Source organism: Mustelus asterias, chromosome 21, assembly GCF_964213995.1.
Source record: "Mustelus asterias chromosome 21, sMusAst1.hap1.1, whole genome shotgun sequence".
Classification (NCBI taxonomy): domain Eukaryota; kingdom Metazoa; phylum Chordata; class Chondrichthyes; order Carcharhiniformes; family Triakidae; genus Mustelus; species Mustelus asterias.
Window position 1 is genome coordinate 9884593 of NC_135821.1, and position 24256 is coordinate 9908848.

The 24256-nt window shown below is 49.9% G+C and overlaps 1 protein-coding gene across 1 annotated transcript in view; it reads left to right on the plus strand.

The window, feature by feature from the left end:
- Nucleotides 1-24256, plus strand: part of LOC144509098 (carnitine O-palmitoyltransferase 1, liver isoform-like) — a 304253-nt gene that overhangs the window by 203626 nt on the left and 76371 nt on the right. The gene's annotated exons all lie outside the window — the stretch shown is intronic.

The following is a 24256-nucleotide window of genomic DNA, read 5'->3' on the forward strand; positions in this document are numbered from 1 at the left end:
GAATACTCCCCACTTGCCTGGATGGGGGCAGCTCCACTCAAGAAGCTCGACACCATCCAAGACAAAGCAGCCCCGCTTGATTGGCACCACATCCACAAACATTCACTCCCTCCACCACCGACGCTCAGTAGCAGCAGTGTGTACCATCTACAAGATGCACTGCAGCAACTCACCAAAGATCCTTAGACAGCACCTTCCAAACCCACAACCACTTCCATCTAGAAGGACAAGGGCGGCAGATACATGGGGAACACCAACACCTGCAAGTTCCCCTCCAAGCCACTCACCATCCTGACTTGGAAAAATATCGGGCGTTCCTTCGTAGTTGCTGGGTCAAAATCCTGGAATTCCCTCCCTAACGGCATTGTGGATCAACTCACAGCACGTGGACTGCAGCGATTCAAGAAGGCAGCTCACCACCACCTTCTCAAGGGGCAACTAGGGATGGGCAATAAATGCTGGCCCAGCCAGCGACGCCCATGTCCCACAGATGAATAAAAAAAAAGGCCTCCCTCACACACTCCCAACACAGGCTTCCCTCGCACACACTCCCAACACACTTCCTCACATGCTCCTAATCTAGGCCTCACTCACACACTCCATGTACAAGCCTCCCAAGAGTCTTTCAGAACAGGGCTACCTCAAACATGCCAGGTGTAGGCCTCCTTTGCAGCCTCTCTGACCGTGGCCTCTTTAACAAAGCCTGCAAATCAGGTCTATTGTTCATTTTATATCTCAGAGCAGTCCAGAGTTGACCCTGTTTCTAAGTGTGCAACAGGTAGGTGTATTTACAATGCTTCAAAATATCTGTATTATCAGAGAATATCCATACTCATGCTTGCAGTAGCTTCTGTGATGTTGGTTTTACTTTGCTCTGAGTCCACACCCTGGTTAACTTTACTCTGAGTCCACACCAAGGTTTCAGGCACAGTGAGCATAGATCATACCAGATTCACATAATCAAACACAGAACAATCAAACCATTGAACACGATAAGGCCTACCTCACACTCTGCAGCATAATTGGTGAGATATTTGGCTCTTTCTCCCCGAGATTGGACGAGGTACTAGGCAAGTTATTCTTTTCCTTTATTTTGTTTAACTGTGACATAAGGACCTGTCTCAAGTCACTCATTGACCGTGTGATCTGTTCCAATGTTTGCAGCGGCGGGTTGCCTGGGCCAGGTTGTCTTCCGACTTTCCTCTCAGATGTTCCAGCCAGCCTATCCTCTGACTCTTTCCTCAGGTTGTCACGCCATTGCGTGTTGTCCTTCTTAATCTTCTGGCACAGATTCTTTATTTTCTCCTGACACAGAGAATGATTATTTTATTTTTGATAATATTTACAGTGCTCCATGGGACAGCTATATGTCAGTAAAAGGCCATGTGGCAACCCCTCCACCCACTGTTGAAAACAAAAGAAATAATAGCTGGGGTAGGCCCATTTTCCCCCAACACAGGCCTCCCTCACACACACTCCCAACTCAAGCCTCACTCACACACACTCCCAACACAGGCCTCCCTCACACACACTCACAGCACAGGCCTCCCTCATACACATTCCCAACACAGGCCTCTGTCACACACACACTCTCAACACAGGCCTCCCTCACACACACTCCCAACTCAAGCCTCACTCACACACACTCCCAACACAGGCCTCCCTCACACACACTCACAGCACAGGCCTCCCTCATACACATTCCCAACACAGGCCTCTGTCACACACACACTCTCAACACAGGTCGCCCTCAGACACATTCCCAATACAGGCCGCCCTCACACACACACTGCCAACACAGGCCTCACTCACACACTCCCAACACAGGCCTCCCTCGCACACATTCCCAACTCAAGCCTCACTCACACACACTCCCAACACAGGCCTCATTCACACACACTCCCAACACAGGCCTCCCTCGCACACATTCCCAACTCAAGCCTCACTCACACACACTCCCAACACAGGCCTCATTCACACACACTCCCAACACAGGTCTCCCTCATACACATTCCCAACACAGGCCTTCCTCACACACACTCCCAACACAAGCCTCACTCACACACACTGCCAGCACAGGCCTCACACACACACACTGCCAACACAGGCCTCCCTCACACACATTTCCAACACAGGCCTCCGTCGCACACACACCCTCAACACAGGCCTCACTCACACACACTCCCAACACAGGTCTCCCTCACACACATTCCCAATGCAGGCTGCCCTCACACACACTGCCAACACAGGCCTCACTCACACACTCCCAACACAGGCCTCCCTCATACACACTCCCAACACAGGCCTCCCTCATACACATTCCCAACGCAGGCCTTCCTCATGCACACTCCCAACATAAGCCTCCCTCACACACGCTCCCGACACAGGCCTCCCTCACACACGCTCCTGACACAGGCCTGCCTCACACACACTCCCAATGCAGGCCTCCCTCATACACACTCCCAACACAGGCCTCCCTCACACGTACTCCCAACGCAGGCCTCCCTCACACACACTCCCAACGCAGGCCTCCCTCACATAAGCTCCCAGCTGAGGCCCACTAGCCTTTCCCCCCCACCCCCACTGTCCAAGGGGCAAATTGCCAATGCCTAGGGGGCATCTTGGCACTGCCCTCAGGACATCGGGCAGCATCAAGAGGGCAGGACCTATAGGGGGGTGGGGCCTTCTGTGGGCAGGGCTTAGGGGGCAATCAGTGGGGGCGAGGATGGAAGGTCCCACTGCAAGGGGATCGATGGGGGCAGAAGGGAGGCCAGAGATCAGTGGTGGGTGGTTGTGGGCTCCACTGGGGGCGGTCTGCCTGCAAGGTGGGGGGGGGTCAGCCGGGGGCTCTGCCTGTAGGGTGGGTCTGCCTGCAGGGGGGGGGTCTGCCTGCAAGGTGGGGGGGGGGGGGGGGGCGGTTGGTCAGCCAAGGGGTTCTGCCTGCAGGAGGGGAGGGTCTGCCTGCAGGCGGGGTCAGACAGGGAGGTCTGCGGGGGGGGGGGGGGGTCGGGCGCTGGAGATCGGGATGGGCCGGGCCCCGGGGTGGGGGTCGCGGCTGGCCTGGGAATGGTCATGGGGGCCGCGATCGGGCCGTGGTAGGGGGTTTGAGGGGGCAGCACTGCGGGGATCCTGGACAGGCCAGCAATCGAGCTGGCCAGCAAACAGGGAGGCTGATAGTTTGGGGCCACTGCACAGGTGCAGAGACCTGGTGGTTTCATCCTGTCCAGTGTGAATAGGCCCCACTCCCTGAAATCTAATGATATTCACGCTGGTGGCCTCTGCTGTGCACAGAAGTGTGGGAGATTCTCCTCTGAACTCCCATTGTAAAACCAGCGTGAATTAACCCAATTTTCCACGGATTTAACACTTTTTTTGGGAGTGTCGCCCCCAGTACATTTACAGATCGGACATCTTGTATCTCAGCATGTTCTCACCCCCTACCTCAACAGCCAAAGGTCTCTGCTGCAAAGCGTCTTTCTCTACTTCCGATGCGGGCTTCTGTTTGTAGTTTTCCTGGTGACAAAATCAGGAACGGGTTAGGCAGCCGATAAAACATTTGACTAACCCGGTTCGGTAAGGCAGCCAGCTGACAATTCAACGAATTAATCAGCTAGGCCCATCATCTCCAAGATCCCGTTAGTTAAATGATGCAACATTACCCGTAATGTTACCCATACAACCAGCAATCTCACTCAGTCCCCGACTTGTCTTCCAGGAGAAAGGGGTGCTGATTGGTTGGCAGGTCGACTGCGGTGGGCCGTGATGTCATCACGGCGCCATGTAAATACAAGTTGTTGCTGTTAACGGAATGTGCCAATTATTGGGGCGGTACGGTGGCACAGTGGTTAACACAGCTGCCTCACAGCGCCAGGGGCCCAGGTTCGATTCTCGGCTTGGGTCACTGCCTGTGTGGAGTCTGCATGTTCTCCCCCGTGTCTGCGTGGGTTTCCTCTCGGTGCTCCATGTGGGAGGAAACCGGAACACCCGGAGGAAACCCACGCAGACACAGAGAATGTGCAAACTCTGCACAGGCAGTGACCCGAGGCCGGAATCGAACCCGGGTCCCTGGCGCTGGGAGGTAGCAGTGCTAACCACTGTGCCACCGTGCCGCCCCATTCACCTGACCTTTCAAGTGACACAGGATAACACTCCCTCAACACTGACACTAAACAGCCAAGATATTGAGTGCAAGGGGGATTCAAACCCCCCCTGCCAATCTTCAAAAGTACTGGCACATTATTGTGGCACAGTGATTAGCACTGCTGCCTCACAGCGCCAGGGGCCCGGGTTTGATTCTCGGCTTGGGCCACTCTCTGTGAAGAGTCTGTACGTTCTCCCCGTGTCTGCGTGGGTTTCCTCCGGGTGCTCCGGTTTCCTCCCACAGTCCGATTGCACCTCAGCTGGTTAGGGTGCATTGGCCGTGCTAAGCTCTCCCTCAGTGTATCCAAACAGGCACGGGAGTGTGGCGACTAGGGGATTTTCACAGTAACTTCATTGCAGCGTTAATGTAAGCCTACTTGTGACTAATAAATATATATAAATGAATTAATACCCTTTTGAGACTCCCAGGATCTTATCTGAGGCTGAATGACAGTGAACTTGGGGGAGGGTTGATTTGTTAAAGTTCAGCAGAACGGGCACCGGAGTGTGAAGACTGGGGGATTTTCACAGTAACTTCATTGCAGTGTTAAACCTACTTGTGACACTAGAATCATAGAATCCCTACTGTGCAGCAGGAGGCCATTTGGCCCTTCGAGTCTGCACCAACGCTTTGACAGATCATCTTACCCAAGCTCTATCCCCGTAACCCCACATATTTAGCCTGCTAATTCCCCTAGACTATACATCTGGAGACATTAAGGGACAATTTAGCATGGCTAATGCACCTAACCTGCACATCTTTGGACACGAAGGGGCAATTTAGCATGGCCAATCCACCTAATCCGCTCATCTTTGGACACTAAGGGGCAATTTAGCATGGCCAATCCACCTAACCTGCACATCTTTAGACACGAAGGGACAATTTACCATGGCCAATCCACTTAACCTACACATCTTTGGACACTAAGGGGTAATTTAGCATGGCCAATCGACCTAATCCGCTCATCTTTGGAGACTAAGGGGCAATTTAGCACGGCCAATCCACCTAACCTGCACATCTTTGGACACTAAGGGACAATTTAGCATGGCCAATCCACCTAACCTACACAACTTTGGACACTAAGGGGCAATTTAGCACGGCCAATCCACCTAACCTGCACATCTTTGGACACTAAGGGACAATTTAGCATGGCCAATCCACCTAACCCGCACATCTTTGGACACTAAGGGACAATTTAGCATGGCCAATCCACCTAACCTGCACATCTTTGGACACTAAGGGACAATTTAGTATGGCCAATCCACCTAACCTGCACATCTTTGGACACTAAGGGGCAATTTAGTATGGCCAATCCCCCTAACCTGCACATCTTTGGACACTAAGGGGCAATTTAGTATGGCCAATCCACCTAACCTGCACATCTTTGGACACTAAGGGGCAATTTAGTATGGCCAATCCCCCTAACCTGCACATCTTTGGACACGAAGGGACAATTTAGCACGGCCAATCCCCCTAACCTGCACATCTTTGGACACGAAGGGACAATTTAGCATGGCCAATCCACCTAACCTGCACATCTTTGGACACGAAGGGACAATTTAGCATGGCGAATCCACCTAACTAATAATTAATAAATAAATTTCAGAGTGAAGATGCGATTTATCGCATCTGTAAAAACAACAGGCCCGGATCTGCCACAGAGCCACTCTTTGAAAGCATTTCATTGGCAGTAAAGCGTTTTGGGATATCCTGAGGTTGTGACAGGTGCTATTTAAATGCATGTCCTTTTTACTTGCTAGCTGCATGACTGTACCTCCAGGAATAACGAGTTACACAGGATGGTTCTTCTGTCGCACTCCAGCTTGGTCAGTAAGTTCTCCAGCTTCCTGTGTTTCCCCTGGGGACAACAATCAGTCGTCAAGTTAATGAATCGCCAGTCATTCCCTCCCTTCACTCATAGAATCGTAGAATCCCTACAATAACGAAAGAGGCTATTCGGCCCATTGAGTCTGCACCGACCACAATCCCGCCCAGGCCCTATCCCCATAACCACACACATTTACCCTGCTAATCCCCCCTGACACTAAGGGGCAATTTAGCATGGCCAATCCACCTAACCTGTACATCCTTTGACACTAAGGGGCAATTTAGAATGGCCAATCCGCTTAACCCGCACATCTATGGGAGGAAACCGGAGTACCCAGAGGCAACCCATGCAGACACGGGGAGAATGTGCAAAGCCCGCACAGACAGTGACCCAAGGCCGGAATCGAACCCGGGTCACTGGCGCTGTGGGGCAGCAGTGCTAACCACTGTGCCACCACTGTGCCTGCATTTCGGAATGGAATGTCAGAATTTTACCGCTTGGAAACTGGCCATTTGGCCCATCTGGTTGATGCTAGAATTTCCACTCCAGACAAACTTCCTCTTCATTATCTCACCCCATCAACATATCCTTCTATTCCTTTCATCCTCATGCGTTCATTCCCTGTTGAGTTTATCAGTGACTATCTTAAAGGTGGCACAGTGGGTTAGCACTGCTGCCTCACAGCACCAGAGACCCAGGTTCAATTCCCGGCTTGGGTCACTGTCTGCGTGGAGTTTGCACGTTCTCTGCGTGGGTTTCCTCCGGGTGCTCCGGTTTCCTTCCACACTCCAAAGATGTGCAGGTTAGAGGGATTGGCCGTGCTAAATTGCCCTCTTAGTGTCCCAAGATGTGTAGGTTAGGTGGATTAGTGAGGTAAATACCTGGGGTTATGGGGAACAGGTCTTTGTGGGATTGCCTCTTAGTGTCAGGGGGATTACGTGGGGTTGCAAGGATAGGGCCTGGGTGGGATTGTTGTCGGTGCAGGCTCGATGGGCCGAATGGCCTCTTTCTGCACTGTAGAGATTGTATGAAACTATGAAACAGAAAGCCTTTCTCTAACCTGTCAGACACCCTCATAATCTGAAAGATCTCAATCAGGTCACCCCTCAGCCTTCACATTTTTATTCATGCAAGGACTGTGGGTGTCATTGGCTGGGCCAGCATTTATTGCCCATCCCTAATTGCCCCTTGAGAAGGTGGTGGTGAGCTGCCTTCTTGAACCCGCTGCAGTTCATGTGGTGTAGGTACACCCACAGTGCTGTTAGGGAGGGATTTCCAAAATTTTCCCCCAGCAACTGCAAAGGAACGGCTGATATATTCCTAAGTCAGGATGGTGGGTGGCTTGGAGGGGAAATTGCAAGTGCTGGTGTTCCCATGTATCTGCTGCCCTTGTCCTTCTCCTTTCTAAGGAAAATGACCCAAGTCTGTTCTTTCTTTCCTGATGCTTCTATACGAGTGCTGCTCCCGTCATTACACTCTTGTTTTAGTGCACCCCCTTTCCAACACCTCTTTAAAAAATCTGGAATTAAGAATCTACTGATGACCATGAAACCATTGTCGGAAAAACCCATCTGGTTCACTAATGTCCCTTTAGGGAAGGAAATCTGCTGTCCTTACCCGCTCTGGCCTGCATGTGACTCGAGAGCCACAGCAATGTGGTTGACTCTCAACTGCCCTTGGGCAACTAGGGATGGGCAATAAATGCTGGCCCAGCCAGTGACACCCATGTCCCACAAATGAATAAAAAAACTTCTGTTTTGTAATATCCAGATATAATGTGAGCAGAGTATCATAGAATCCCATACAGTGCAGAAAGAGGCCATTCGGCCCATCGAACCTGCACTTACAACAATCCCACTCAGGCCCTATCCCCGTAACCCAACGTATTTACCCTGCTAAACCCCCTGACACCAAAGGGCAATTTCGCATGGCCGATCCACCAAACCTGCACACCTTTGGACACTAAGGGACAATTTAGCATGGCCAATCCATCCAACTTGTACATCTTTGGACACTAAGGCACAGTGGTTAGCACTGCTGCCTCACAGCGCCAGGGATCTGTGTTCGATTCCCGGCTTGGGTCACTGTCTGTGCGGAGTTTGCACGTTCTCCCCGTGTCTGCGTGGGTTTCCTCCCACATCCGAAAGACATGCTGGTTTGGTGCATTGGCCGTTCTAAATTCTCCCTCAGTGTACCCAAACAGGTTCCGGAGTGTGGCGACTAGGGGATTTTCACAGTAACTTCATTGCAATGTTAATGTAAGCCTACTTGTGACTAATAAATAAATAAAGGGGCAATTTAGCACGGCCAATCCACCGAACCTGCACATCTTTGGAGTGTGGGAGGAAACCAGAGCACCCGAAGGAAACCCATGCAGACACGGGGATAACGTGTAAACTCCACACAGACAGTGACCCAAGGCTGGAATTGAACCCGGGTCCCTGGCGCTGTGAGGCGGCAGTGCTAACCACTGTGCCATCGAGCCGTCCATACTGCAAGTTTGCTCTAACCATGATTCTGTACGAGATTAAGATAACTTTCTTCTGATGTTGAATTCGATTCCTCTCTTTCCAGTCAGACCTGCCTTTGTATTCCTAATTTGTCACTCCTATGCCCGGAATTCTACCGCTCCGTGTGGGAATCAGAACGGGATAGGGGGCGGATAATGGGAATAAGGTCCGTTGACCTGGGGTGAGATTTTCTGATCTCGGGTCGAGCGAGGCCATAAAATCCCATCCATGGACATCCAATGTCTGATTTGGGTCAGTTTTAGCTCTGGTTTGTTACTCACCTCCAGATTTTGGGTATATTCCTTCAAGGAGTTAGTAGCATTCTTGCCCTTCTCAATCCTCTCCAGGAAGTTTGCGCACTGCAAATTGCAAGGAAAGAACATAAGAGATAGGGGGCAGGAGGTGACCATTCGGCCCCTTGAGCTCGCTCTGCCGTTCAACAGGATCACAACTGAGCTTTAGCCACAACCTCACTCTCCCGCCCACTCCCCATGTCCCATGTTCCCCTCAGGGACCAAAACGTTGCCTCTTCTCCATCTTAAATGTACAACTTTTACAGACGGACCATAGAAAGCATCCTTTCTGGTTGTATCACAGCTTGGTATGTCTCCTGCTCTGCCCAAGACCGCAAGAAACTACAAAGGGTTGTGAATGTAGCCCAATCCATCACGCAAACCAGCCTCCCATCCATTGACTCTGTCTACACTTCCCGCTGCCTTGGCAAAGCAGCCAGCATAATTAAGGACCCCACGCACTCTGTACATTCTCTCCTCCACCTTCTTCCGTTGGGAAAAAGATACAAAAGTCTGAGGTCACGTACCAACCAACTCAAAAACAGCTTCTTCCCTGCTGCCATCAGACTTTCGAATGGGCCTACCTCGCATTAAGTTGATCTTTCTCTGCACCCTAGCTATGACTGTAACACTGCATTCTGCACCCTCTCCTTTCCTTCTCTATGAACGGTATGCTTTGCCTGTATAGCGCGCAAGAAACAATACTTTTCACTGCATGATAATACATGTGACAATAATAAATCAAATCAAATCCAAGCATATTCACACCCCCTCTGGGGCAGAGAATTCCAAAGAGTCACGGCACTTTGAGTGAGGAAACTTTTCCTCCATTCAGTGCCTGATTGAGACTTCTCCCCCTCTTCTAGGTTCCCCCAGCCAGAGGAAAGCCCTTCAGCGTCCTGAATGTTTCAATGAGGTCGCCTCTCATTCTTCTAAACCAATGGAAGCATCGAATCCCTACAGTGCGGAGGAGGCCGTTTGGCCCATCGAGTCTGCACCGACCCTCTGAGAGAGTATCTTACCCAGGTCTTCTCCCCCACCCTATCCCCGTAACCCCACACATTTTTACCATGGCTAATCCATCCCATCTACACATCCTGGGAGGCGGTAGCACCATGGTACTGCCACTGGACTATTATTCCAGTGACCCAGGGGAATGCTCTGGGGACCCGGGTTCAAATCCCACCATGACAGATGGTGAAATTTGAATTCAGTAAAAATCTGGAATTAAAAATCTAAATGATGATTGTGAAACCATTGTCAATTGTTGTAAAAAGCCATCTGGGTCACTAATGTCCCTTTTAGGGAAGGAAATCTGCCGTCCTTGCCTGGCCTACATAAGAACATAAGAAATAGGAGCAGGAGTAGGCCATCTGGCCCTTCGAGCCTGCCCCGCCATTCAACGAGATCATGGCTGATCTGAAGCGAATCAGTTCCACTTACCCGCCCGCTCCCCATATCCCTTAATTCCCTTAGCGATCAGAAATCTATCTACCCGTGATTTAAACATATTCAACGAGGTAGCCTCCACCACTTCAGTGGGCAGAGAATTCCAGAGATTCACCACCCTCTGAGAGAAGAAGTTCCCCCTCAACTCTGTTCTGAACCGGCCCCCACTTATTTTGAGGCTGTGCCCTCTAGTTCTGGTTTCCCTTCTAAGTGGAAAGAATCTCTCCACCTCTACCCTATCCAGCCCCTTCATTATCTTATATGTCTCTATAAGATCACCCCTCAGCCTTCTAAACTCCAACGAGTACAGACCCAATCTGCTCAGTCTCTCCTCATAATCAACACCCCTCATCTCCGGTATCAACCTGGTGAACCTTCTCTGCACTCCCTCCAAGGCCAATATATCCTTTCGCAAATAAGGGGACCAAAACTGCACACAGTACTCCAGTTGCGGCCTCACCCGTGCCTTGTACAGTTGCAGCAAGACCTCCCTGCTTTTATATTCTATCCCCCTCACGATAAAGGCCAACATTCCATTCGCCTTCTTGATCACCTGCTGCACCTGCAGATTGAGTTTTTGCGATTCATGCACAAGGACCCCCAGGTCCCTCTGCACAGTAGCACGATGTAATTTTTCTCCATTTAAATAATATTCCAATTTACTATTATTTCTTCCAAAGTGACTACATGTGACTCCAGAGCCACAGTGGTTGACTCTCAACCGCCCCCTGGCTAGTCAGAGCAAGCTATTCCGTTCAAGGGGCAATTATGGATAAGTAACAAATGTTGGTCCAGCCAGTGACATCCACCTCCCTTGAAAGAATAAAAAAGATTCCTTGGAACATATCATCTTGTAATTATTAATGGCTAAAATCCAGGTGGAGTGTTTATTATTTTATTTGCAGTTCCTGGGCCCTTATCATAATGTCCAGGCTAGCAGGTGGAAAATCTATCCCTGAATTCCCTGGATGGAATCAAGTTCCAGCAGGAGAACATCATGAAATAATTGGGATATATTTTGAATTCCAAACACCCTTCACAGGCCTCAGTGTGAGGTCCTCAGACACAGACCTCACTGTGAGGCCTTCAGTCACAGACCACACTGTGAGGCCTCACAGACACAGACCTCACTGTGAGGCCTCACAGACACAGACCTCACTGTGAGGCCTTCAGTCACAGACCACACTGTGAGGCCTCACAGACACAGACCTCACTATGAGGCCCTCAGACACATACCTCACTGTGAGACCTTCACAGACACAGGCCTCACTGTGAGGCCCTCACAGACACAGGCCTCACTGTGAGACCTTCACAGACACAGGCCTCACTGTGAGGCCCTCACAGACACAGGCCTCACTGTGAGGCCCTCACAGACACAGGCCTCACTGTGAGACCTTCACAGACACAGGCCTCACTGTGAGGCCTTCACAAACACAGACCTCACTGTGAGACCTTCAGACACAGACCTCACTGTGAGACCCTCACAGACACAGACCTCACTGTGGGGCCTCACAGACACAGACCTCACTGTGAGGCCCTCAGACACATACCTCACTGTGAGGCCCTCACAGACACAGACCTCAGTGTGAGGCCCTCACAAACACAGGCCTCACTGTGAGGCCCTCACAGACACAGGCCTCACTGTGAGACCTTCACAGACACAGATCTCACTGTGAGGCCTTGAGACACAGACCTCAGTGTGAGGCCCTCACAAACACAGGCCTCACTGTGAGGCCTTCACAAACACAGGCCTCACTGTGAGGCCTTCACAGACACAGACCTCACTGTGAGGCTTCCACAGACACAGACTGCACTGTGGGGCTTCCACAGACACAGACCTCAGGCCTTCAGGTACAGAATTGGCCGTTATACATACATATTTCATTGTGCGACCCTCCCTGCGGCTACGGGATTCTTTGTGAGGGCCTCACTTGACGCTTGTACCTCACGCTGCATTTCCCAGTTTCCTCTTGCCTTTGGCTCGCACTATTTGGGCTTTGCTAATTGTTTCTGTTGGGTTAAAGAAAAGACACGTACCGGACTGACACTGAGGGGCCGGCTTGTCCACGGCACCTTCACATCTTCAGCTCCCACCACTGGAGTCTGGCATTTTCTGGAGTCGAAACTCTCCGCACTGTCGGTGGATTCCTTGTCGCAGGATAAGTTGAGGACGGACACGTTGGTGGATGCAACGGATCGTCTCAGCTCTGGACAGGAGAGTTGTGCATCATCGATTATCCTATTACGTTCAGTCCTAGGGAAATAAACATTCAGGCGGCAATTGGCTAATAGTTTGGAATGGAATCTTGCCTTCAAATTCAGCCCCAGCCCTTTTACCAGTCATGCCCCAGAACAAAGAACAACAAATAACAAAGAAAAGTACAGCACAGGAACAGGCCCTTCGGCCCTCCAAGCCCGTGCTGATCATGATGCCCTAACTAAACTAAAAAAAACCCTCTGCCCTTACTCGGTCCGTATCCCTCTATTCCCTCCCTATTCATGGACCCATCCAGATACCTCTTAAATGTTGCTAATGTGCCTACTTCCACCACCTCCTCTGGCAGCGCGTTCCAGGCACCCACCACTCTCTGCGTGAAAAACTTCCCCGCACATCTCCCTTCAACTTTCCCCCTCTCTTTGATTTGATTTATTATTGTCACATGTATTAGTATACAGTGAAAAGTATTGTTTCTTGCACGCTATCCAGACAAAACATACTATTCATAGAGAAGGAAAGGAGAGAGTGCAGAATGTAGTGTTACAGTCATAGCTAGGGTGTAGAGAAAGATCAACTTAGTGCGAGGTAGGTCCGTTCAAAAGTCTGACAGCAGCAGGGAAGAAGCAGTTCTTGAGTCGGTTGGTACGTGACCTCAAACCTTTGCATCTTTTTCCCGATGGAAGAAGGTGGAAGAGAGAATGTTCGGGGTGCGTGGGGGTCCTTGATTATGCTGGCTGCTTTGCCAAGGCAGTGGGAAGTGTAGACGGAGTCAATGGGTGGGAGGCTGGTTTGTGTGATGGATTGGGCTACGTTCACAACCCTTTGTAGTGTCTTGTGGTCTTGGTCAGAGCAGGAGCCATACCAAGCTGTGATACAACCAGAAAGAATGCTTTCTATGGTGCATCTGTAAAAGTTGGTGAGAGTCGTAGCTGATATGCCAAATTTCCTTAGTCTTCTGAGAAAGTAGAGGCGTTGGTGGGCTTTCTTAACTGTAGTGTCGGCATGGGGGGACCAGGACAGGTTGTTGGCGATCTGGACACCTAAAAACTTGAAGCTCTCGACCCTTTCTACTTCATCCCCGTTGATGTCGACAGGGGCATGTTCTCCTTTACGCTTCCTGAAGTCGATGACAATCTCCTTCGTTTTGTTGACGTTGAGGGAGAGATTATTGTTGCTGCACCAGTTCACCAGATTCTCTATCTCATTCCTGTACTCCGTCTCGTCATTGTTTGAGATCCGACCCACTACGGTGGTGTCGTCAGCAAACTTGAAAATCGAATTGGAGGGGAATTTGGCCACACAGTCATAGGTGTATAAGTAGGGGGCTGAGAACACAGCCTTGTGGGGCACCGGTGTTGAGGATGATCGTGGAGGAGGTGTTGTTGCCTATCCTTACTGATTGTGGTCTGTGAGTTAGGAAATTCAGGATCCAGTCACAGAGGGAGGAGCCGAGGCCTAGGCCATGGAGTTTGGAGATGAGTTTCGTGGGAATAATGGTGTTGAAGGCTGAGCTGTAGTCAATAAATAGGAGTCTGACACAGTCCTTGTTATCTAGGTATTCCAGGTTGAGTGCAGGACCAGGGAAATGGAATCTGTTGTGGACCTGTTGCAGCGGTAGACAAACTGTAGTGGATCCAGGTAGTCCGGGAGGCTGGAATTGATTCATGCCATGACTAGCCTTTCGAAGCACTTCATAAAGATGGATGTCAGAGCCACCGGCCGATAGTCATTAAGGCACGCTGCTTGGCTTTTCTTAGGTACCGGGATGATGGTCACCTTCTTGAAGCAGATAGGGACCTCAGATTGTTGTAAAGAGAGGTTGAAAATATCTGTGAATACCCCCGCCAGCTGGTGCACACAGGATCTGAGTGCTCGTCCGGATACCCCATCCGGGCCAGTCGCTTTCTGTGGGTTGACCTTCGAGAAAGCTGCTCTGACATCTGCAACTGCTCTCACCTTGGACCTGTGCCCCCTTGTAATTGACACTTCCACCCTGGGAAAAAGCCTCTGACTATCTTTCTACAAATATGTCAAGAGTAAAAGGATGAGATGTGAAGGCATAGGACCCTTAAAAGGTGAAGGGGGAAAAGTTTGTGCGGAACCGTTAGAAATGGCGGAGCTGCTTAATGAATACTTTACCTCGGTATTCACGGTGGAAAGGGATCTGGGTGGTTGTACTGCTGGTTTGCGGTGGACAGAAAGGATCGAGCATGTGGACATAAAGAAAGAGGATGTGTTGGAACTATTGAATGGCATCAAGGTTGGTAAGTCGCCGGGACCGGATGGGATGTACCCCAGGTTACTGTGGGAGGCGAGGGAGGAGATTGCGGAGCCTTTGGCGATGATCTTTGCATCGTCGATGGAGACGGGAGAGGTTCCGGAGGATTGGAGGATTGCAGATGTGGTCCCTATATTCAAGAAAGGGAACAGGGACAGCCCGGGAAATTACCGACCGGTGAGTCTAACCTCAGTGGTTGGTAAGTTGATGGAGAGGATCCTGAGAGACAGGATTTATGATCATCTAGAGAAGTTTAGTATGATCAAAAGTAGTCAGCACGGCTTTGTCAGGGGCAGGTCATGCCTTACGAGCCTGGTTGAGTTCTTTGAAAATGTGACCAAACACATTGACGAAGGAAGAGCGGTGGATGTGGTCTATATGGACTTCAGCAAGGCGTTCGATAAGGTCCCCCATGCAAGACTTCTTGAGAAAGTGAGAGGGCATGGGATCCAAGGGGCTGTTGCCTTGTGGATCCAGAACTGGCTTGCCTGCAGAAGGCAGAGAGTGGCTGTGGAGGGGTCTTTCTCTGCATGGAGGTCAGTGACCAGTGGAGTGCCCCAGGGATCTGTTCTGGGACCCTTGCTGTTTGTCATTTTCATAAATGACCTGGATGAGGAAGTGGAGGGATGGGTTGGTAAGTTTGCTGACGACACCAAGGTAGGTGGTGTTGTGGATAGTTTGGAGGGATGTCAGAAGTTGCAGCGAGACATAGATAGAATGCAAGACTGGGCGGAGAAGTGGCAGATGGACTTCAACCCGGATAAGTGTGTGGTGATCCATTTTGGCAGATCCAATGGGATGAAGCAGCAGTATAATATGAAGGGTACCATTCTTAGCAGTGTAGAGGATCAGAAGGACCTTGGGGTCCGGGTCCATAGGACTCTTAAATCGGCCTCGCAGGTGGAGGATGCGGTCAAGAAGGCGTACGGCGTACTGGCCTTCATTAATCGAGGGATTGAGTTTAGGAGTCGGGAGATAATGCTGCAGCTTTATAGGACCCTGGTTAGACCCCACTTGGAGTACTGAGCGCAGTTCTGGTCACCTCATTACAGGAAAGATGTTGAAGCCATTGAAAGGGTGCAGAGGAGATTTACAAGGATGTTGCCTGGATTGGGGGGCATGCCTTATGAGGATAGGTTGAGGGAGCTTGGTCTCTTCTCCCTGGAGAGACGAAGGATGAGAGGTGACCTGATAGAGGTTTACAAGATGTTGAGAGGTCTGGATAGGGTAGACTCTCAGAGGCTATTTCCAAGGGCTGAAATGGTTGCTACGAGAGGACACAGGTTTAAGGTGCTGGGGGGTAGGTACAGAGGAGATGTCAGGGGTAAGTTTTTCACTCAGAGGGTGGTGGGTGAGTGGAATCGGCTGACGTCGGTGGTGGTGGAGGCAAACTCGTTGGGGTCTTTTAAGAGACTTCTGGATGAGTACATGGGATTTAATGGGATTGAGGGCTATAGATAGGCCTAGAGGTGGGGATGTGATCGGCGCAACTTGTGGGCCGAAGGGCCTGTTTGTGCTGTGGCTTTCTATGTTCTATGTTCTATCCACCCTGTCTATGCCTCTCATCATTTTATAGACCTCTATCAGGTCTCCCCTCAACCTCCGTCTTTCCAGTGAAAACAATCCCAGTTTATTCAACCTCTCCTCATAGCCAACGCCCTCGAGACCAGGCAACATCCTGGTGAACCTGCTTTGCGCTCTCTCCAAAGCATCAACATCCTTCTGGTAGTGTGGTGACCAGAACTGCACGCAATACTCCAAATGTGGCCTAACCAAGGTTTTAGATAGCTGCAACATGACTTCCCAACTCTGGGAAATGCCCCGGCCGATGAAGGCCAGCATGAAATATGCCTTCTTAATCACCTTGGCTACCTGCGTCACCACTCTGAGGGAACTGTGGACCTGCACGCCCAGATCCCTCTGCATGTTAATGTTCCTAAGGGTTCTGCCATGTACTGTTCTATTCCCTTCTTGGGAGGTTGGGCAAGGTGCAAGATGGGAGAATCACCCCAATACCTTTCACTATATCCAAATACATGTGACAATAATAAATCAAATCAAAATCAATTTGGGGAATTCAATCAGCAATTCTGCTGTGTCGATTGAAATTTATTCCATCATTGTTTAGTTTCATGTTTTTCAGTTATGATTGTCACAAGTCGACTTATATTAACACGGCAATGAAGTTACTGTGAAAATCCCCTTGTCGCCACACCCCAGCGCCTGTTCGGATACACTGAGGGAGAATTTAGCACGGCCAATGCACCCTAACCAGCACGTCTTTCAGACTGTGGGAGGAAACTGGAGCACCCGGAGGAAACCCACGCAGACACGGGGAGAATGTGCAGACTCCGCACAGACAGTGACCCAAGCCGGGAATCGAACCCAGGTTGAAATCATATCTGGACGTGCCGGGTGTAACGGTGCAAAGAGTTTCCCTTTCACTCTGCGACCTTTACTTAGAATCATAGAATCTTCTAGTGCAGAAGGAGGCCATTCGGCCCATCGACCCTGCACTGACCACAATCCTACCCAGGTCCTATCCCCGTAACCACACGCATTCACCCTGCTAATCTCCCTGACACTAAGGGGCAATTTAGCATGGCCAATCCACCTAAACTACACATCTTTGGACACTAAGGGGCAATTTAGCATGGCCAATCCACCTAACCTGCACATCTTTGGACACTAAGGGGCAATTTAGCATGGCCAATCCACCTAACCTGCACATCTTTGGACACTAAGGGGCAATTTAGCATGGCCAATCCACCTAACCTACACATCTTTGGACACTAAGGGGCAATTTAGCATGGCCAATCCACCTAAGCTGCACATCTTTGGACACTAAGGGGCAATTTAGCATGGCCAATCCATCTAACCTGCACATCTTTGGAGTGTGGGGGGAAATCAGAGCACACACGGGGTGAATGTGCAAACTCCACGCCGACAGTGACCTGAGGCCGGAATTGAACCTGGGTCCCTGGCGCTGTGAGGCAGCAGTGCTAACCATTGTGCCACCATGCCGCCCTTTCGAGCTTCACAACTTTAAGAACGCTCAAAGTAAGTCACTAAAACCCATCGCGATACCCGTGGAAGGAGACGGATTTCTTCTTCTTGGTGAAGAGCCACTTCTTCTCTTTCTTGGCGTGCTCGAGGTTGATCCTGGACATGTCTCCTTTGCATCGGATCTGCTCCTGGCTGCTATTCCGGAGCTGGCACAGCTCGTCGGACTGCCAGATTGTCTTGAAGACGATGTCCGTCATTCTTCAACACCTGGCGCTCTCGGTGCAGGAAGTGGAGGCGGGTGGAGCCGTCTGGTGGGTCAGGGTGGCAAGTGGGAAAGGGTGTGGCCAGAAAAGGGGGACGCTCAAGTTAATCAGGGGGTGACGAGGCCTCACATCTTTTGTACTGATGCTGGTAAGGGATGCCTCCATCAACAGTGTAGGAAAATTCCGTTCTCACCGAGAGAGAAGCAACACAGAGAATGATGGATCACAGGAGCAGAAACAAGTCTCATAAGAGTATGGAGACAGTGAAGTATCCTAAAGGCTGAGAGGATGCAGGAAGTAATGTATTAGTGATGAATTAGTATCAATTAACAAAGGAGGTGATGTGTCACAATAGTGTATAGAACACAGGAAGTGATGCACCACAATTGCTTTTTTTATTAATTCGTGGGATATGGGTGTCGCTGGCGGGCCAGCATTTATTGTCCATCCCTAGTTGCCCGAGGGAAGTTGAGAGTCAACCACATTACTGTGGCTCTGGAGTCACATGTAGGCCAGACCGGATAAGGACAGCAGATGTCCTTCCCGAAAGGGCATCAGTGAACCAGATGGGTTTTTTCGACGATCGACAATGGTTTCATGGTCATCAGTAGATTCTTAATTCCACATTTTGTTTATTGAATTCAAATTCTACCATCTGCCGTGGCGGGATTCGAACCTGGGTTCCCAGAACATTAGCTGAGTTTCTGGATTAATAGTCTAGCGATAAACTATGAGGCCTCCCCCCCACCCCAAAGTGATGATATATAGAACACAAGAAGTGATGCATTACAATAGTGTATGGAACACAGGAAGTGATGCATTATAATAGTGTATAGATCACAGGAAGTGATGCGTCACGAAAGCGTATAGAACACAGGAAATTAGGTGTCTAGTTTGGCATGCCATCAGGTTTGTAGTGGACAGCCCAGTTTTAACCTGTCTGGCTGCTATCTGTTACCAAATGGCCTCATATCTGTTATTTTGACCCTCAGTTCTCTTACCTTAGCCTGTGTTTGTACTTCTCTCCCACTGCGGCAGCTTTGACTCATTGGGACCCAGAAATAAGGCTGTGTTCATAAATATTTCCCACCCTGTCCCACTTGTTGTCTCTCAAACGGCGCTGAATGATGATGTCAGCGTGCACACATGTGATGATGTCACTTGATGACATCACCCCATGCATGATGACATCCTCCCTCTTCAGTTTTGGTGATCTCTGGCACTGACCGCAGTGATATTCAATTGTCCAGTTGGGGGAGGCGATGGCGGAGGCGATGGCCTAATGGTATTATCACTAAACTATTAACCAAGAAACTCAGCTACTGTTCTGGGGACCCGGGTTCGAATCCCGCCACGGCAGATGGTGGAATTTGAATTCAATAAAAAAAAATCTGGAATTAAGAATCTACTGATGACCATGAAACCATTGTCGATTGTCGGAAAAACCCATCTGGTTCATTAATGTCCTTTCGGGAAGGAAATCTGCCGTCCTTACCCGGTCTGGCCTACATGTGACCCCAGAGCCACAGCAATGTGGTTGACTCTCAACTGCCCTCCAAGGGCAACTAGGGATGTGCAATAAATCCTGGCCCAGCCAGCGATGCCCATGTCCTACGAATGAATAAAAAAATGTTATGGATGTGTGTGTGTTAATATTCTGCATGTGTTAATATTCTGTGCGGAGTCTGCCCCTCCCTTGCGTGTTTGCGTGGGTTTCCTCCGGGTGCTCTGGTTTCCTCCCACAGTCCGAAAGATGTGCTGGTTAGGGTGCATTGGCCGTGCTAAATTCTCCCTCAGTGTACCCGAACAGGCGCCGGAGTGTGGCGACTTGGGGATTTTCACAGTAACTTCATTGCAGTGTTAATGTACTTGTGACACTGATAAATAAACTTAAACTTAAAAACTGAATAGCCTGTGGGAGTAGCAGTAGAGGCAGAACTAAACTGAAAGCAAAAAGCTGCAAACATGAGGGATGTAAGCCTACTTGTGACACTAATAAATAAACTTTACTTTTTCTGGGTTTTTTTAAGTTCATTTATTAGTCACAAGCAGGCTTACATTCACATTCTAATGAAATTACTGTGAAAATCCCATAGTCGCCCACACTCTGGCGCCTGTTCGGGTACACAGAGGGAGAATTTAGCATGGCCAATCCACCTAACCAGCACATCCTTGGGCATTAAGGGGCAATTTAGCATGGCCAATGCACCCTAACATCTTTGGAATGTGGGAGGAAACCAGAGCACCCGGAGGAAACCCACGCAGACACGGGGAGAACGTGCAGACTCCGCACAGACAGTGGCCCAAGCCAGGAATCGAACCTGGGTCCCTGGTGCTGTGAAGCAGCAGTGCTAACCACTGTGCCACTGTGTTATTATGATTTTGTTGGAAATGAATGGACCTTGTATTTATTTGAACAGCATTCCAGTAGAACCTTGCTTGAATGGATATGTTACTCGTTTAGTTAAAGTTCCCGGTTGGTTAAATAAATATCTTGTTAATTGTCCACTTAAACGAGTGTCAGGTATTTCTGTTCATGAACCTCTAAACATTAAGGAAAAACAGTTAACACCGTCTCAAAAACTTTTAACAGATTACAAAGCGAGGGATTCCTCTTTGGGGGATTCGGAGTGGCTTCTCAGCCTCCATGTCGTGACAATCAACACTTCCTCATGCGCTAGGGGACGGATAGTCCAGAAGAAGCAGCAACCCACTAGAAGGTGATACTCATACATTGCCCTGAAGCAGAAGGTAAGTGAGTATGGGAACATCCCATGAATGACACATGTACATTCGATACAGTGGTAAATACTCTCGCAAAATGTTTTGGGCCAAAAAGAAAAAGTGACGATCAAATAATTTTAAAGTTTATTTATTAGTCATTAGTAAGGCTTACATTAACACTGCAATGAAGTTACTGTGAAAATCCCTTAGTTGCCACACTCCGGCGCCTGTTCGGGTACACTGAGGGAGAATTTAGCACGGCCAATGCGCCTAACCAGCACTTCTTTCAGACTGTGGGAGGAAACCGGAGCGCCCGGAGAAACCCATGCGGACACGGAGAGAACGTGCAGACTCCGCACAGACAGTGATCCAAACCGGGAATCGAACCCGGGTCCCTGGCGCTGTGAGGCAGCAGTGCTAACCCACTGCGCCAGCGCACCACCACGATGGAACTATCTTGTCCACAACCACTCTATCCAGGCCTTTCAGTAGGGCGGCACGGTGGCAGAGTGGTTAGAGCTGCTGCCACTCAGCGCCAGGGACCCGGGTTCGATTCCCGGCTTGGGTCACTGTCTGTGTGGAGTCTGCACGTTCTCTCCATGTCTGTGTGGGTTTCCTCCGGATGCTCCAGTTTCCTCCCACAGTACGAAAGACGTGCTGGTTAGGTACATTGGCCCGAACAGGCGCCAGAGTGTGGCGACTCGGGGATTTTGACAGTAACTTCATTGCAGTGTTAATGTAAGCCTCACTTGTGACACGAATAAATTTTAAAACAGCATTTGTAAGTTTCAATGAGATCCCCCCTCGTCCTTCTAAACTGCATCTGGGACAGACCCAGAGTCCTCAAACACTCCTCACACATCAGGGTCTTTCATTCCCAGGTTTACTTGAGACTGAGTAATTGGGAGACTCAGTGAAGAATCTGTTAAACTGAGTCCCGTAGCTCTCCAACTGATCCCATGGCCAATAAAACCATGGCAACAATTCCACGTCATACTTGTGACGAAATGCAATTGGCCCATTGGGAATTCTTGCTCATCATCTCCGTGGCAAATGACTGGAACTCGTTACAACACATTCCATCTCCACCACTTCACTCACTGACATTCCGGACTAGGGTTTTTCCAGAATGGGATATGCCAGACACTTGTCCCTCAGGATAATGGACTGGAGTTTGCTTCCAGTCAGCGCATGGAATTCGGGGCAAGCTATGGAATTCATCAACGTCTGACATTGTGACAGCGCCTACAATCGGCTGGTTCAACAGGGTCAAGGACAGTCTGGGAGACCATGCCCCAGAGGGGAAAGTGTCTGAATAATCCATTCATATCTTACTTTGCTAATATTGATCCACCCCACACTCACTGGACAATCATAAATGTAGTTTATGATTGTAATGTCAGTGTAATGTTAGTGACTGTGAAATTCCCCTAGTGGCCACACTCCGGCGCCTGTTCGGGTCAATGCATCTAACCCGCATGTCTTTCAGACTGTGGGAGGAAACCGGAGCACCCGGAGGAAACCCACGCAGACACGGGGAGAACATGCAGACTCCGCACAGACACTGACCCAAGCCAGGAATCGAACCCGGATCCCTGGCGCTGTGAGGCAGCAGTGCTAACCCGCTGTGCCACTCCCCTCGGTGCACTACACCCTGCCCAGCCCGAGGGGGAAGAGTGTGACTTGAAGTGGAATCGCTTCACAAAGGTGTGCAGGTTGTCAAAGAGGAGGACTCCATCGCTTGACCCGCGGAGGAGTCTCTCTTCCTGAGAGTGAGGTACGGCATCTCACACGTGGGAAGACACCAGGTCAGTTAAAGCAATGCGCAGACACGATTGTGGCCCTTTTAGTGTCACTCCCTGTGGATGTTGGTGTCATCACCGCGATCACATGGCCTTCGGTGCTGCTCGTTGTTTTGCTATCGCTATACCCGTCTGCGATAGCGTGGCTTCAGCTACTGAGCTGTGAAAACCTGTGCGATGCCAGACTCTGCAGTTAATGCAGATCTGGATGATTTGACCATCCGTAGCTCTTGATGATGTGGCTAGCAATAGTCAGTGCTTGCAAAACACTGTGGAGAGTGAGCTTAGAATCATTGAATCCCTACAGTGCAGAAGGAGGCCATTTGGCCTATCGAGGCTGCGCTGACAATAATCCCATCCAGGCCCTATCCCCATAACTCCACGTATTTATCCTGCTGATCACTAAGGGACAATTTAGCATGGCCAATGCACCTAACCTGCAATTCTTTGGACACTAAGGGACAATTTAGCATGGCCAATCCACCTAACCTGCAATTCTTTGGACACTAAGGAGAAATTTAGCCTGGCCAATGCACCTAACCTGCACATCTTTGGACACTAAGGGGCAAATTATCATGGCCAATCCGCCTAACCAGCATGCCTTTGGAGGAAACCAGAGCACCTGGAGGAAACCCACGCAGACACGGGGAGAACATGCAAACTCCGCACAGACAGTCACCCAAGCCAGGAATCGAACCTAGGTCCCGGGTGCTGTGAGGCAGCAGCGCTAACCACTGTGCCACCATGGTGGAACTATCCTGTCCACATCCACTCTATCCAGGCCTTTCAGTAGGGCGGCACGGTGGCAGAGTGGTTGGCACTGCTGCCGCACTGCGCCAGGGACGTGGGTTCAATTCCTGGCTTGGGTCACTCCCTGTGCGGAGTCTGCACGTTCTCCCCGTGTCTGCATGGGTTTCCTCCGGGTGCTCCAGTTTCCTCCCACAGTCCGAAAGGTGTGCAGGTTAGGTGCATTGGCCGTGCTAAATTCTCCCTCAGTGTACCCGAACAGGCGCCGGAGTGTGGCGACTAGGGGATTTTCACAGTAACTTCATTGCAGTGTTAATGTAAGCCGACTTGTGACATGAATAAACTTTAAAACAGCAATTGTAAGTTTCAATGAGATCCCCCTCGTCCTTCTAAACTGCATCTGGGACAGACCCAGAGTCCTCAAACACTCCTCACACATCAGGTCTTTCATTCCCAGGTTTATTTGAGACTGAGTAATTGGGAGACTCAGTGAAGAATCTGTTAAACTGAGTCCCGTAGCTCTCCAACTGATCCCATGGCCAATAAAACCATGGCAACAATTCCACGTCATACTTGTGACGAAATGCAATTGGCCCATTGGGAATTCTTGCTCATCATCTCCGTGGCAAATGGCTGGAACTCGTTACAACACATTCCATCTCCACCACTTCACTCACTGACATTCCGGACTAGAGTTTTTCCAGAATGGGATATGCCAGACACTTGTCCCTATGGATAATGGACTGGAGTTTGCTTCCAGTCAGCGCATGGAATTCGGGGCAAGCTATGGAATTCATCAACGTCTGACATTGTGACAGCGCCTACAATCGGCTGGTTCAACAGGGTCAAGGACAGTCTGGGAGACCATGCCCCAGAGGGGAAAGTGTCTGAATAATCCATTCACATCTTACTTTGCTAATATTGATCCACCCCACACTCACTGGACAATCATAATTGTAGTTTATGATTGTAATGTCAGTGTAATGTTCATGTTTGT